General features: G+C 49.6%; 1 protein-coding gene across 3 annotated transcripts in view; it reads left to right on the top strand.

Moving 5' to 3' along the window:
- Positions 1 to 3558: 3558 nt before the first annotated feature.
- ZER1 (zyg-11 related cell cycle regulator) overlaps positions 3559 to 13844 on the top strand; it is a 29702-nt gene continuing 19416 nt past the window's right edge. For 2 of the 3 annotated variants that reach the window (XM_036069089.2, XM_036069074.2), the window contains exon 1: positions 3559 to 3705. The gene's annotated coding sequence lies outside the window, so the exon portion shown is untranslated. Of the gene's footprint in view, positions 3706 to 4108; positions 4342 to 13844 lie in introns of those variants that run through there. The other variant, XM_036069081.2, reaches the window with a different exon arrangement.

The raw sequence follows: 13844 nt of genomic DNA, 5'->3' as shown, positions 1-13844 counted from the left end.
TAAGAATCAAATTGACTTAAAACAAATTAACAGGAGAAAATCAGATTTAATTTCGTACATACGGGGAATCCAAAACAAAAAACAGGGAGGCAAGGTGAGATATAGATGTCATTCTGAACCAAGGAGAAGGGGGTGGAGTCTGAGGCTTCAAAAGGAAGAAATATAATTAGTAGGAAAATGAAAAAGAATAAATGTCTGGCAAACAGGTGTTTGCTGGGTCACCTAGAAACAATGGGACGTAGAGGACATAGTTATCTACGGTGATAGCTCTCTTCCTGGAGCAGGTCCTCTATCAATTCTGTTTAGGCAGTTGTGGGAGTGGGGGCAGGTAGGGGGAGTAAAGAGCTTTTCCTGAATCTGCTGGGTTTTGATTGCATAAATAACCTTTACGCCAATGTGGACCATCTTGGGACCGCCTGCTCTTGGCCTCTCTACAAGTGATTTTCAGAATATTCAGAGTCATACATCTAGAACTATCATCCATCAACCATGCAACCATCATCCCTATCTAATTTTAGGCCATTTTCACCATCCCCAAAAGAAGCTCTGTACCCACTGGCAGTCATTCCCATTTCACCCCCTCCTCAGACCTAGGCAACCACTAATCTACTTTCTGTCTCTATAGATCTGTCTATTCTGAACATATGAATAGACTCATACAATATATGGCCTTTTGTAACTGGTTTCTTTCATTTAGCACATTTCCAAGGTCCATCCATGTTGTAGCATGTCAGTACTTCATTCCTTTTTATTGCCAAATAATATTCCATTGTATGAACATATCATACCATCTCATTTCCATCTGCCAGCTGATAGACATTTGGGTTGTTTCCACTTTTTGACTATTATGAATAATGCTGCTATGAACATTTCCTTTGGGGTATATAACTAGGAATGGAATTGCTGGGTCATATGGTAACTCTAACTTTTTGAGGAACTGCCAAACTATTTTCCAAAGCAGCTGCAACTTTTGAAATTCCCACCAGCAGTATATGAGGGTTCCCATCTCTCTACCTCCTCAGCAATACCTGTTGTTGTCTGTCTCTTTGATCAGATCCATCCTAAGAATATGAGGTTGTATCTCATTGTTTTTTTTAAAACTTACTTTAGAGAGAGAGGTGGGGGGAGAGGGAGAGGGGGAGGGGGAAGAACCCCAAGCCGACTCTGAGCTGAACACAGAGCCCAACACACAGGGCTTGATCTCAGGATCCTGAGATCATGACCTGAGCCGAAACTAAGAGTTGGACACTTAACCAACTGAGCCACCCAGGCGCCCCTCTCATTGTGGTTTTAATTTGCTTTTCCATGGTGACTAATGATGATGAGCATCTTTTCATGTGCTTGTTGGTCATTTGTGTAACTTTTTTTAATTTAAAGTCAATTAGTCAACATAGAGTACATCATTAGTTTCAGATGTAGAGTTCGGTAATTCATCATTTGCATATAACACCCAGCGCTCATCACATCATGTGTCCTAATGCCTGTCACCCAGTTACCCCATCCCCACCCACCTCCCCTCCAACAACCCTGTTTGTTTCCTATAGTTAAGAGTCTCTCGTGCTTTGTCTCCCTCTCTGATTTCTTCCCATTCAGTTTTCCCTCCCTTCCCCTATGATCCTCTGCACTATTTCTTATATTCCACATATGAGTGAAACCATATGATAGTTGTCTTTCTCTGATTGACTTTCATCTGTATAACTTTTTTGGAGAAATGTCTATTCAGCTCTTTTGCCTATTGTAAATTGGGTTATTTGCCTTTGTTATTTTGTTGCAAATTCTTTACATATTTTGGATTGCTAGTTCTTTATCAGATATATGATTTGCAAATATCTTCTCCCATTCTATGGGTTATCTTGTCACCTTCTTGATGTCCTTTGAAGCATAAAAGTTTTTAATTTTGATGAAATCCAATTTATTTTTTCTTTTGTCACTGATGCTTCTGCTGTCATATAAGAAACCATAGCCTAACCCAGTCACAAAAGCTTACTTCTATGTTTTCTCCTCAGAGTTTTAGAGTTTTAGCTCTTACCTACACATGCCCTACACATGCATATTATACACATATATATGTGTATAATAAAGGACTAAGGACTATAAAGAATTATAAATATATCATATATAATATATATATATCATATATATAATATATATATATTAAAGGACTAAGGGGATCCTCACCAAACTGCTAAGAGTGGTCATCTCTGGGGAAGGGAATGAAATTGGGGTTGGGTTAGGGTTTGAATGGGGATTTTCATTTTTCTTCCCAACATACATTTCTTTCTTTTTTTTTTTTTTTTTAAGATTTTGTTTATTTATTTGACAGAGAGAGACACAGTGAGAGCAGGAACACAAGCAGGGGGAGTGGGAGAGGGAGAAGCAGGCTTCCCGCGGAGAAGGGAGCCCGATGCGGGGCTCGATCCCAGGACCCCGGGATCATGACCTGAGCCGAAGGCAGACGTTTAACAACTGAGCCACCCAGGCGCCCCCCAACATACATTTCTGAATTGTTTGGATTTTTTTTTTTTTTTGCAAGTATGTCTTCTTTTGGTAATTTGAAATCATCAATAGACTTTTCAAAGGATTCAAAATTGTACGAACATAGTTGTATACGGTGGAAGACTAAAAAGAAAAAAACACGCGCAAAAGTAGTCATGGCATTAGAATTGGGGGGGCGGGGGTTGTGTCAAGAAAGTAGCTTCTAAACTGAGATTGAAGGTGGAAGAAAGAGCATGTTGGCTATAGATACAGCAAGAAGTGTGTTGGATATGAATATAGCAAGAGGAGCGTTCCGTTGGGAAGAAATCATTTGAGCCTATAGGAGAGAAGGAGGACGACAAGAGGCTGGAGAGGTGATCCTAGTCGTCTATGTTAAGGGTTGTTAGCAGGGGAGTGCGCTGATCTGCTCCAAGTTCGGGGGGCGGGGGGGCGGAAAAACCCTCTGGGACTGTGGAGAGAAGGAGGGGAGGGCGCGTGAGGCGGCTGCCGCCGGGATGCAAGGAGGAGATGCTGGTGGACGGAGCCGGGCACTACTACTGGGGGAGGAGAGGCTGGTCCGCGCGACCGTCAGGACTTGGCGACGGGAACCGGAGCTGAGCGGAACGCAGGGGCCAAGGCCGACTCCCACTTCCCCGCGGGCGGCCCGTTAAGTAGCGGGGAAGCCGGCGCGCGTCGGGCCGCGTGGGAGAGCGCTACCTGCGGAGCACCCGCGGGGGACGTTCAATGGGGCGCCCGGGGTGGGGGGCGGGGGGCGTCCAGAGAGACGTCGGTGTTGACGCCGGAGGTGGAGTCCGTCCCGCCCGTCACCACTGCCCGGGCTCTGCTGGCCCGCAGGCCAGAGCGGGCCCCAAAGCCGATGTCACACGGCGGGTCCCCCCGCAGCCAGGGAGTCCCCGGAACAGCGTGCTCGGGGCCCGGTGGGGCCCACCTGCACTCCGCCGCCCGCAGATCGGGCCCCGGCGGGAGAGGAGCCGCCGCGCGCTCCGGAACCTTCGGCCGCCGCCGCCCGCGTTCGCCGCGGGACCCGTCGGGGGAACCCGTTCGCTGTTGCTAAGGGGCGGTCCCGGAAGTGACGCGCCCCGGGTTTGTTGACAGCGGAGGCGGCGGCGGCTGCAGGCTCCGAGCCTCAGGAGCCGGATCGGGGGAGGGGCCGGGCCCCGGAGCCAGCACCCGGCGGCCCTCAGCCCCGCCCGCAGCCCTAAGGGCAAGGTAACGGCCACGGAGTCCCCCCCGGCGCGACCCCCTCCCTCGCGGGGCTCCAGTCCCGGGGATCCCAAGCTCCGCCCCGCCGACCCCAGTCTCCCGCAGACCCCGGCCCTAGCCTAGCGAGATCCCCTGTCTCCCTGGCGCTCTGGCCCCAGATTCCCCCGGGTCACATCCCCGGCTTTCCTCGCAGAGGAAGCAAGCATCCCGTCGGCTCCCGGTGCCGAGGGTATTTATCTGCGTCCTCCCCCTTTGCCTTCTGCCTCAGGCGCCTGGGCATCGCCGCTGCAACCTCTTGCACAGGTCCATTTCGGCCAGTGGTGGGAGGGCTCCTTTCTCTGCCCCTGCTGCCAGGTTTGAGAAACGTGCCTTTAAAACCGAGCTCCCTTCCTCCAGAAAGAAAATGACGCCCTGTCGGATGCCCCTACAAAATGGGGGATCGATATAGGGCTAAAAGGGCCAGCCTCTGCCCCTCCTACCTGTTGGACGAGCTTAAGTTCCTGCAAAGCAATGCTTAAAAGCTCAGGGACGGCTTGGATTCTGGAACGGCTCCCAAAAGGGATGACAAGGTGTAAGAAATCCAACAGGATGAGAAAGGGATGGGCTGGGGTTGCAAACCTGAGGACCAAGGGAGCCTGATAGGTGAGTTGAAAGTGAAACTGTCTGCTGGCCACTATAGTTCTGTGTGTGGAAATTGACTTGGCTGCTCTTAGGGCCAGGGAGTCCAAGATTTCCAGTCTTTGCCTGTGCTTGTCAACGTGCTTGGTTTTTAAGGAAGGGAGGGAGGCCTGGTGCCTCCACAGGGAAAGACACCCCCTTTGGTCTTTTCCACAGAATGTTTCTCTTCAGGGTTCAAAATGGTTAGAATGAGCTTTGAAGACAGCTTTGGAAAGAGTAACAGGAGGCTATGCTTAGAGCAGGAGGTGGTTGCAGGTGGTGAGGGGTCTCTGTTTCAGTTCATTGCTTCATTCAGAAAATAAGAAACATATAATATGTAGGGTGTCATGGAGAAAAATAAAGCAGGAAGGGCCATGGCAAGGGCCAGAGGGTGGGGTCACCTTTGTGGAGAAATTGATCAGAGAAGGTCTCTAATAAGGTGATGTCTGAGCAAAGTCCTGAAGGGAGGGAGGGAGCAAGCCATACATCTGTCTACAGGCAGAGCATTCAAAAGCAGGTGCAAAGGTCCTGAGGTGGTATACTTGATGGTTTTAAGAAAGGAGAGGACAATGGGACTGGAGCAGAGTGAAGGAGGGAAAGAGTGGGAACCAGATAATGGTGGGGAGAATGTCAGGGGCTGTCTCTGTGATGCAGGGTCCCAGAGTACTAAAGGAGCCCCCTTTCAAATCTGTACAAACGTGGTCAGAGAAAATAGAGATTTGTTTTAGATGACAAATAGCCATTATGCTCTGGCCTGGCATTATAAGTAATCTTTTTCCATCTTTGTGATGACCATTGGTGGAATTAATACAAAAAGGACAGCCATAGAGCACTGTAGTTAAATCAGGTCATGCAGCTGCTTCCTGGTGGTGAGAACTTGGGCGAGGGGCCACCTCAGTGTCCTCATCTGTAAAATAGGGTTGTTGGGCTTAATGAGACATTATGCACTGAAGTGCTTAGTGCACTATTTAGCACGGGTTAAGTATTCGGTATCTAACAGTTGTGATGATGGCAGTGGCCATGATGAGGAACTGTTTGCATGTGTCTACCTCAAAGCCTTTCTTTTTAGCACCAGCTGGTGGTGCCACCAGCTCTGGCTGCCTCCTGAGCTGGTAGAATTTTGGAGAACAGTGGGGGTGGGGGGAGACACAGTGGACACTTACTGTCACCCCTCAGGGGGAACAATGTTTGCATATCCCACAGAGAGGATGGTAACTTGGTCTTGGCTTTCTTGACGCCACTAGAAGGTGATGGGGGCTTTTTAAAAAGAGCACAGCAAATCCCCATTCTACCACGTAAAATAGATAAAATGATGGTGTTGGCCTCAGGCATGTGGTTGGGGTGTGTGTGGCTGATCTGCTGATGGAGAGTGTTAATCTGAGAAGTACCCAGCAGAGGCTGAGACTTTGCAGCCTACCTTATAGGGAGCGGAACAATGGTTGATCTCCCTCCTCACCCCTCAAGCCTGGACTATATCATCAGGCCTGGGTCATAAGCTGAACAGGGTGACTGGGCCAGATGATTTAAAAACGAGAAGTCAGAGCGCTTGGATGCTGAGAGCCAGCCTATTTGAGCAGCTCTTGTGGCTGGAACCTAGGACCAGCCACCTGGGGACCTGGCTTCAAGCCCAAGGTCTGCGGCTGGCTCCCTATGTGAACTTGGGGGGCAAGTTCCATCCCCTGTCTGGGCCTCGGTTTTCCTATCTGTATACTAACTCTGAAGGCTGTTGGAAGGATGAAATGAGACCCAGGTCGTGAAAGCATTGGGTGCACTCTAAAGCTCTCTACAGAGGCAAAGAACAGTTCTTGGTATGACTAGTGCCGTCCGTACCTTAGCTGTTCTGGACTCCTGAAAGGCCACTTCACGGACCCCTGATGGGTCATCTGTTTTGGGACCAACATTCTTTATCTGGCTCAATCACTAAAGCTGATTTTCCACCTTCCAAACGGACAGAAGGCTCTCCCCAGGCATGATTCCTAGGAGATCTCTCCATAATGATTGTTCACCACCTTCTTGGCATCTCCTCAGCAAGCCCACACAATGTGTTCGCAACACATTGACCGATAAGGACCCTGATGAATCCTGAGGCCGACAAATATTGCTTGGGGATCTCGTGTAGGCGAGGCTCCTTCATCTGCAACCAGCCAGCCGTACACTCACTGTGTCATGGAGATGCCATGGATCACACAAGGTCCCCACCAAGAAGCTTTGAGTCGTGTGGCCAAAATGATATATGCTCATAGCACAGTTACCAGCAGTAACAGATCATCTGTGCTCGGTGCCTAAGGATACGCAGAGTTTTAAGGAGTCAGTGAAGCCTCATCTGCAGAAACAAGATCGGGGGTGGGGGTGGGGGGAATAGTTCCTGCCCCTAGCGTCATGGGAAAGAGAGCCAGGCACTTTCTGGGGGACCTTGGGCAGGTCCTCACACATCTTTGAACCACGGTTTGCTCATCTGGAAAACAAAATATGTCCCTCCTAGGTTATTTGTGCCTTCAGCGAGAACATGCATGGAAAGCTCGGCACTCTGGGTCTGGAACTAACGCATACGTGTGTATGTGTTGCGAGGTACAGGTAGACCCTTGAACCTATACGTAGTCTATGGCAGATTACTTTGCCACTCCTCAGCTGCCTGTCTCTAAGTTGTAGATTCTAATAACTCCTGCTTCATGTGGTTGCTGAGGGAATTAACGACCTGATGGATATCGAGTTCTTGGAATATGTTGCTCGGTGTGGATGTGATCATTAAGTTTGCGCGTGAGCTGGGAACCCAGGTATTCCCCAAGGCCCCTCTGCCTCCAGGTGGCACCAGTGAGCGGGGAGGTGCATGCCTCCCTCATTACGTTTCTGCATCTTCTTAACATCACCCACTCTGTGGATTATGACCCCGTTGGGATGCTTTCCGCCCCTGGCCTGCACCCTGGCCCCCAGGAGACCCTGGCACTTGCCCTGACTCTCCTCACAGCAGCTTCCCACCCCCAATATCTGGACTGGGATCTGCTCCCTCCTGGAAAACTTCCAGCTTCTGTAAATAGGGCATTTGTTTGGATTCCCCCCCACCCAGCTCTTGGGTTAATATTTCACGGGGTGGGCGCTGCTCCAAGGCTCAAGCTTCTGGCTCCCCCAGCCTCTCTGTCGGCGGGGTGTCAGGTCACTGGTGGGGTCCCACGCTCCCTCTGGACCACAGTTCCTCTTTCCCCCCACTGCGCTGCATGGACAGAAGACCCAGTGGTGTGGTGAGATGCACGGGTTTGGTTTGGAATCGCATCCCCTGTCATCCGTTGTGTGATTTCAGGCAAGCCTCAGTGTCTTCCTTAGCAAATGGGGGGTAACAGTCAATAGTCAATACCTCAGCTGCTATAGTGAGATCAGGGCAAAGGCAAACCTTTATTCTGACGCGTGCCAGGCACAGACTGGCGCAGAGGATCCGGGAGCCTGCAAGCAGACTGGGTTCCCATCCTCCCCAAGCTTGTGAGCTCACAGGCTGTCGGAAGGGTGTTCAGCAATTGTTATACAAATGTCAATTAGCTTCAAGTACCAGATCCTAGGGAATGTGGTTTGTTGGTTAAATAAGGAACTATATGCAGTAAAGCATGAGGGGCTCAGCGCCCCACCTGGAAGCAACCGGGGTGGAGACTGTGGTCACTGCTTCTGTGTTCTGCCTTCTCTCGTCTGCTCCCTGCCACTCCCCCCCCCCGCCCCCCATGTCAGAGCTCAGGGTGGATCCAGTGTGAAGAACCTGCTCAAGAAGGGATGGAGGAAGACATGGGGTTCTTCTTACCGTGTGGTGTGCTCTCAGAACCAGAGTTCCCTCTGTCCCCGGTTGCCAGAATCCCAGATGGCCGGTGCTTGCTGCATGAGTGGGGAGCCCTTGGGGGTGGGTGTGGGGAGGGTAGAAATGGCAATCGCCTGGGGGCACCAGTGGCAGGGCGCCCCTGGCCCCTCGGCCTCCCTGCCAAGATGAGGATGGCCCCTTCCTCCTCCAGCTCACCCCAGCCCCAAGCAGCAGGGTCCCACTGCCAAAGGGTAGTTAGCAGATGCTACCATCTGCCTGGTTTGCCTTTGGGTGACCTTAGTGGCTGAAAGGGTGGTGTTTCTTCCACCCGGGGAACAGTCAGGGCCTGGTGGGTACCTGGGTAACTGGGCTCAGCCCTGCCAAGAAGGCAGAGCCCCAGGCGGTGCTCTGTCGTTCAGAGTGGTGAGGGTTCCTCTGTGGCCACTGGGCCCTCCCACTGTCCTGGCACAGTGGACAGGGAGGACACAGAGTGCCTTGTGCCCCAGGCACCTGCCACGTCTGCCACAACCTGCAAGTCCCTCTCGTCCCTGCCACAGGCACGTGTTGAAACCCTACAATCTGTCAGGCCCACACAGGGTGTTCAGCACTTCCTTTGTCCAGCAAATTGTTGTGGAATTGGGCCTGTGGCACCAGCGTCCCACACCCTCTGGCCTTTCAGCCTGGGCACATCGTTTCCATCTTCCTGGAATGCCTTTCCCTTCTCTCCCCACCACCAGAGTTAGCTATGACTCCTCTTTTGGGTTGCAGCTGAAATGTCACTTCCAAGAAGCCTGCCCATGACTCCCCAGTCCAGGGCAGATCCCCTGGCGTAGGCACCCAGAGCCCCAGGTACCTCCTTCTCCTCCAGAGCACTGGTCCCCGGGACATGGTGCGAGGTTTGTGTGCTGCTTAGGTGGATGTCTGTCTCCCTCAGTCAGTTTGCTCCATAAGGACGAGGACTTTGTCCGGTTTCGCTAACCACTGAACCCGCAGTGCTCAATAGACAGCTGCTGAGTGGATAAAGAAGTGACCTGGGCTCAGCGCAGGGCGATGCCACACAAGACAACCTGGTTCCTGTCCTCATGGAACCGGCCATCTGGCAAGAAAGCCCGATCACGAAACCAGCATCAGTTCAAAGTGTTAGTTGTTCCAGTGGGGCCGTGGGCGCACACGGTGGGAGCACCCTGGCGGGTCAGGGAAGGCTTCCCAGAGGAAGCGATGTTGATACCAAGGCTGGCGATGTTCGGGGGCAGCGTTCAAAGGTGGTGTGGGCTGGCGCGTGTGTGGGCGGGGATGCTTCCTGGAGGAGGGACACGGCTGTGTTTTGGGGGTGGGAGTAGTATTTAGAATAGAAAGTGGGATAACTCATTGAATTGGGATGCTCCCAGTTGAAAGAAAACAGACTGAGCAAAGGTCTGAAGGTGACCCTGTGCTTAGGGCCTGTTGCCAGTACCACGAAGGAGGCCAGGCCGGCTGCCGTAGGGGCCAGCAGGCTGGCTGTGGCTCAGGAGGCCTTGAGTGACTGCTTGAAGAGAGGGGACTCGGTTTCCAGCAGGGTGCGCCTCCCTGTCAGCGGTGCTCCCCCGGCTCCTGTTGACCAGGGAAGATCTAGAAGAGAATGAAGGTAAAGGAAGGCTGTGCCCAGTGGCCCAGGCAGCCTGTTTATTGTGCCTTCCCTCAAGGGTGGCACACAGCCAGTGGGAAGCTGGCACCACGGGCCTTGTGGCAAGAGACCCAGGCCTGGGGAGCACAGGACTACAACTGGGCAGGAGCAGACCCCGCTCTATTGGGGACCAGGGCAGGTGAGGCAGGAGAAGGGGATGGTGATGGTGACGGTGATAATCGTAATTGTAATAGTAGCTTCTTTTTATGAGCAGTTACCATGGGCCAGGTGCCAGGCTAAGCTCTTCTGATATTCCATGTTATCCTCACACAGTGCTCCCTGTTTTAGAGAAGAAACTGAGGCACAGAGCAGTGAAGACACTTGCCCAAGTTCACCTGCTCTTAAGCGGCAGGGCTGGGACTAGAAGCTGGGTGGGCCTGACTCCAGAGCTCTCAGAGCACTGGCACCAGTAAGTAGTGGTGCCAGCACTTAGGCCTTGTGATCCCAGACGGCACAGGGCTCTGGGGCCGCCCACCGGATTTCTAGAGCAGCCCCGAAGGCTCACATATGGACACGGGGGCTCCAGGAAGCCAGGGGCAGTGCTGGGCCCCGAACTCCTTCAGAGCTCTCCAAGGGGTGATATGATGGAGTCCGAGAGACCGGATTCAGATCCCACTTTGGACAGAGTAGCCTCTCTGAGCTTGAGTTTTCTCATCTGCAAGATGGGATCATAAGCAACATTTCTTATGTACTCAGTCTCATCAAGCCTGAGACCAAGCATTTTCCCGACATCTCATTTACTCCAGCAGCCCTGTGAAGTGGGGATTATTATCCCCATTTTCCAGATGAGGAAACTGAGGTCCAGAGAGCTTAAGTAATTTACAGTGAATTGTAGAACTGGGTTGAAACATAGATCTATCTGACAACAGAGACTGCGCTTAAAAAAAAACAAAACAAAAAACTATTGAAGTATAACCTAGCTAGGGAAAGGCCTGGAAAGCGTGAGTGGACAGTTTGATGAATGTGCTCCAGCAAACACCTGTCCCCGAGGCCCCCCTGCCACTTTCTAATCACTGCCTCTCTGCAAAGGGAATCGCCACCCTGACTTCTAACACCATGGATTCCTTTTGCCTATTTTCCCCCCTTTCCGATATAGACTATGGCAGGAAGATGGTTTGGGATTAATTCCTGACTTTCCTCAGTTCTATAAATGGTTGATTGTCTTCTATCTTGTTCATTCAATTTGAATGTGAAGGTTCAGTTTTCATTCTCTCTCCGCCACCTGTAGCTAAGGAGCTATACTCTCAGAGCATCACTTCACTGAACCCCAGTCCCCTCTAAATGTGGACCCTTTTTGGTGTCCAGGCCATTTTCTTAACTTTTATTGAATTATAATATACATTTTTAAAAATCATACCAGGGTATACAGCGCCCGAATATTCACAAAGTGAACACACCTTTATATCCAGCACTCAGATGTGGGACTAGAAGCTTCTCAACACCCAGCCAAATCCCCAAAGTAACCTCAGTGCTGACTTCTGCCACCACAGATCAGATTGTTCTGGCTTTTTTTTTTTTTTTTAACTTAATGGAGTAAAACATGAATGGATTCATTCAGTATATAATATGATATATGCTCTTTTGTGTCTGACTCCTTTCACTAAACTCAGGAGGTTCATCCAAGCTGTTGTGTTAACAATAGTTTGTGCCTGTTCATTGCCCTTAATATTTCATTGGTGAGTATACCGTACTTATTCATTCTAATGTCAGGGACATTCAGATTCTTTTCTGGCTTTGGCTATTCTGAATCATGCTGCTGTGAACATTCTGGTCTGTGTCTTTGGGGGAACATGTATACGTGCATCTCTCTTGGGTGTGTGCCTAGGAGTGGAATTGCTGAACATTGAACATATGTGCATATTCAGCTTTAGTAGACAGTGTTGCACAGTATTCCATTATACTGTCAATTCGCACCAATTTACACTCCCACTCGCAGCGTGGGTGACACCCCGTTGTTCCATCTTCACCACAGCACAAGCTTGGTAGTGCCTGGATTGTTTCCAGTTGAGCCATTCTGGTGGGTGGGAAATGGTGTCTCATTGTGGTTTTATGGATACTAATGAAGCTGAGCCCTTTTCCATATGTGTCCATATGTTCTCTATCCTTTATGAAATGCCTGTTCTAGTCTTTTGCCCATTTTTTAGTTGGATGCTATGTCCTTTTTAAAACAGTTTGGGGGTGTTGCCTGAGTGGTTCAGTCGGTTAAGCGTCCAACTCTTGATTTCAGCTCAGGTCGTGATTTCGGAGTTGGGCGATTAATCCCTATGTGGGGCTCCGTGCTCAGTGGGGAATCTGCTGGGGATTCTCCTCTCCCTCTGCCCCTCACCCTGCTCGCTTGTGCATGTGCATACATGCGCGTGCATACTCTCTCTCTCCCTCTCTCTCTCTCAAATAAATAAATCTTTAAAAAAATGATTTGGGAGCGCCTGACTGGCTCAGTCAGTGGAGCGTAGGATTCTTGATCTCGGAGTTGTGAGTTTGAGCCCTGCCCTTGGTGTAGAAATTGCTAAAATCTTTTAAAAAATGATTTGTAGAAGGTGTTTATATATTCTGAATATGAGTCATTTGTTGGATATATTATTGGAAATATTTTCTAGTCTGTGGCTTGTCCTTTCTCTTTCTTAATGATATCTTTTGATTAACAGAATTTTACATTTTAAGGCAGTATAATTTTTTCTCTTTATGGTTTCTGGGGTTTTCTTGTGACCTGATTAAGAAATGATTGCCTACTCGGGATGCCTGGGTGGCTCAGTCAGTTAAGCGGCTGCCTTCAGCCCGGGTTGTGATCCCGGGGTCCTGGGATCGAGTCCCACATCGGGCTCCTTGCTCAGCAGGGAGCCTGCTTCTCCCTCTCTCTCCCTCTGCTTATGCTCTCTCTGTCAAATAAATAAAATCTTTAAAAAAAAAAAAAAGAAAGAAAGAAATGATTGCCTACTCTAAAGTCACAAGATAGACTCCTGTATTTTCTTCTAGAAACCTTGTTGTTTTACCCTTCACATATAGGTCTGTGGTCCATCTTAGATTAATTTTTGTGTATATATGAACAGAAGTTTCTTCACTTCGGTGCAGATTGGTTTATCATTTTTCCTTATGAGTCTTATTTAAGGAATCTTCACCTAGCTCAAGATCATGAAGACAGTAGGAGACTTTAGGGTTGGTTTTTTTTTAGTAATCTGTACTCACGACCCCAAGATCAAGAGTCACATGCTCCTTAGGGGCGCCTGGGTGGCTCAGGCGTTAGGCGTCTGCCTTCGGCTCAGGTCATGATCTCAGGGTCCTGGGATCGAGCCCCACATCGGGCTCCCTGCTCGGCAGGAAGCCTACTTCTCCCTCTCCTGCTCCCCCTGCTTGTGTTCCCTCTCTCGCTCTCTCTTTCAAATAAATAAATAAAATCTTTAAAAAAAAAAAAAAAAGAGTCACATGCTCCAGCAACTGAGCCAGCCAGGCGCCACGACTTTATTTATTTATTTATTTATTTATTTATTTATTTAAGTAGGCTCTCCGCCCAAGGTGGGGCTCAAACTCACAACCCCAAGATCAAGTGTCGCATGCTCTTCTGACTGAACCAGGGAGGCACCCCCCCAACTTTAGTTCTTTAATAACAGTTTTATTGAGCTACAATTCCTATACCATACAGTATACCTATTTAACATAGATAATTCAGTGGTTTTTAGTATATTCGGAGTTGTGTGACTGTCACCATCATCAATTTTAGAACATTTTTATCACCCCAGAAGAAACCCCGTACCTCTTAGCAGTCACTCCCCGTTCCTCACAACACCCCAGCCCTAGACCACCACTAATCTACTTCTGTCTCCACAGGTTTCCTGTTCTGGCTAGACATTACATATAATGGAACCATACAATATATGGCCTTTTGTGTCTGGATTCTCTCACTTAGCATAATGTTTTCCACGTTGTAGCGTGTGTTGATACCTCATTCCTTTTATGGCTGAATAATATTCCATTGTATGGACAGACCATTTCTGTTTATCCATACATCAGTTAATGAAAAGTAGTTTCCATTTCCTGACTATTACGAATAATACC

The sequence above is a fragment of the Halichoerus grypus genome, chromosome 14 (assembly GCF_964656455.1).
Source record: "Halichoerus grypus chromosome 14, mHalGry1.hap1.1, whole genome shotgun sequence".
Taxonomy (NCBI): domain Eukaryota; kingdom Metazoa; phylum Chordata; class Mammalia; order Carnivora; family Phocidae; genus Halichoerus; species Halichoerus grypus.
This window is presented reverse-complemented; position numbering and strand designations above follow the sequence as displayed.